Source organism: Penaeus vannamei, chromosome 10 (genome assembly GCF_042767895.1).
Source record: "Penaeus vannamei isolate JL-2024 chromosome 10, ASM4276789v1, whole genome shotgun sequence".
Lineage (NCBI taxonomy): Eukaryota > Metazoa > Arthropoda > Malacostraca > Decapoda > Penaeidae > Penaeus > Penaeus vannamei.
In genome coordinates this window covers 37,342,889-37,345,388 of record NC_091558.1, presented here as the reverse complement: position 1 = coordinate 37,345,388, position 2,500 = coordinate 37,342,889, and the positions used below count along the sequence as shown (strand labels likewise).

The 2,500-nt window shown below is 54.3% G+C and overlaps 1 protein-coding gene across 23 annotated transcripts in view; it reads left to right on the top strand.

Annotated features, from left to right (window-relative positions):
• The window catches only part of C3G (C3G guanyl-nucleotide exchange factor), a 136,230-nt gene that overhangs the window by 70,061 nt on the left and 63,669 nt on the right, over window positions 1-2,500 (top strand). The window lies entirely within an intron of this gene.

Sequence of the window (2,500 nt, the reverse complement as noted above, 5' to 3'; positions counted from 1 at the left end):
ACCTGGGGTGTAATGGCGACCACATTTCAGATCTTTTACGTCGACGCTCTCTCTCCTCCGTCCCTCTCGTCGTCTGTCCGATTTATTTTCGGATTTCGATTTTTGATCATCTTCGTTTTTATCTCGTCTTTTCTTGTTATCGCTATCTCTTTGTTCGTAGTTCTCCGTATCATCATCATCATCATCATCATCCTTATCATCATTTTCTCCGTGGTATTATCTAATTACTATCGTTCTTGTCATCATCATCTTCATCGTTTTCGTCATCATCATCGTCATCATCCCCTCCTTCCCATCCTCCTCCTCTTCCCCTCCCCTCCTCGTCCGCCATCTGTGCCCATCATCAATTGTTCTTCAAAATTCCTCAGGCTCCCTCCATTCTTGAAGGTGCGCCCGGGCCACGCTTGCCTTTCTTTCCTCTCGTTGATCTGTTTTCGTGTTCTGCTCTCCTTCGTCATTTCCTTATTCGTCCCTTACCTTTCTTCACACTCCGTTTCCTCTTTTTTTTTACGTCCTCGTGCCTCTTTCGTCTTCCTCTTTTCAAATATTCTTTTTGTCTTCCACCCCCTCTCTCGTGACGGGGCTCTGGCGTTCCAGTTAACGAGCAAAAAGTTAACTACTAATGCTTGTTTAAGAATCCGATTGTCGGATAACTGCAGTCGTGGCGCTTTCCTGCGACCGGCTCTCGCGCGAAGGGATGTGGGTATGTACTGTGTAAGCCGGTGGTCGACTTGCAGCGAGCTTGGAATGCATACAGCTCTATCTGTCAGGCGAGCCACGTCGTGTGCATTGCGGAGTTGCTAGGCTGGTTCTCTAGGGGAGGCTTGATCGCTGTCAGGTGTTGAGCGGCCGTGACGTTGCCGCGGCGGAGGAGAGCCGCCTCGCCGCCCTGGCCGCGCGCCCGTCGTGCACTGCGGCTGCCAAACCGACATCGGGCATCGCCTACACTGTGCTCCTGACGTCACGCCTTTTTGTTTGCATAGCACGATGATGCCCCAACCGCTTCCACGGGTTTTGAATTCGGAAGCCATTGGGCACGGCGAGATGAGCGCTCGCAAAAAATCGCGAGAGCGAGATGGAATTTCGATCACGAGTTGTCCTCGTACGTTAGTCGCGAGCAGCGAGCGGCGTCGACGAGGGCAGGATGTGCTGCAGCGAGGCAGAGCTGACGCCTGTGCCTCAGACGTGATGAGATGACCAGGGCGATGTGGGGGGCGGTGAAGCACGAGGGAGGGGGCGGCGACGAAGGAGGAGGAGGGAGACGCGAGGGCAGGAGGAGGCAGTAGACGGGATCGGGAGGGACGAGGGCAACCTGGCGCCGAGGGAGAGGACGAGTTCCCAGCATGTTGCATTTCCAGTGCCGTTATTCGGTGGCCTCGCGAGGCGCGAAGGCTTGAAACAGCGCGAGATAAGGCGCGACCGCGAGTGAGTAACTGTCTGATCTCCCAGAACGTCACCGTGACGAGTCGCGGATTGGCACACATTCAGCCTTCTTCGCGCGCCCGGCCCGCGAGGATCCTGCTCAGGCTCCGGCCGCGATTTGCTTCTTGCCTTTTGGCCAAAGACCTTCGCTTGTGTACCGATTTTCTGGCTGTTTGTTCGACTCAGACGCACCTCCCCCCCACACACACATTCACATAAACACCCAAATATATACTCACATACATTCCCCCCCCCCTCTCTCTCTCTCTTTTCACACTAGGCCAAATACATCAATCGTTCAATCATTCAGCCATCATCGCGCTCTTTGTATAATTAACATTAGTCTCACTCTCTTATTGATTAGAATTACTCACTCCTTCCCTCACACGCTTATTGATCACTTGCATTATATCTCAGTCGCTACTTAAGTGTGATAGCCAATACCGTTTATTACTGTCTATCACAGCTATCTTTTGCCCGTATCTCTGCTTTCCCGTTGGCCCGCCCCCGCTAAGTCGCCTTCCCATTTCCTCGGACTAACAGCCGGCTTAGAAAAACAGTCCAGTGTCAACAGCGGCTTCACCTCATTTGCATGTGCCTCATTAGGAGGGGCCATTACACAAGTTCATTCACGCGCGTTGGGGGCGGCGGGCCCGTTGTGAACCGGCGCGGACGCGGATTCTCACGTCGCGGCGCAACGGCTGTCTCGGCCAGTTGGTCGGAGGGGGTGCGGGGGGGAGGTGGGGCATGTGATTCCTGGAGGAGGATCATCATCGATGTTTCGTCTGAAAAATGCAACCGATGTTCAAGCGCGTCTTTGGTGGCACCGCGACAGCTGCTTGGCCCCGCTTTTGTGCGTTATGTCTGCTGTCGCGGCGCGCATCTCGTCCTACTCTTGCCACGGTCACACACTCGGACGCATAACACACTCGCGGTGACAAAAACTGCCCCGTGACGTCACCCTACTCATGTTTAGGATGCGGACGGGGCGGAGGGGGAGGGACGGGTGGGAGTGCCGAGTAAGTACGGTTATATGGTTGGTAGTGTTGTCAGAAACATAGCTTCAAGTTGCGAGGCA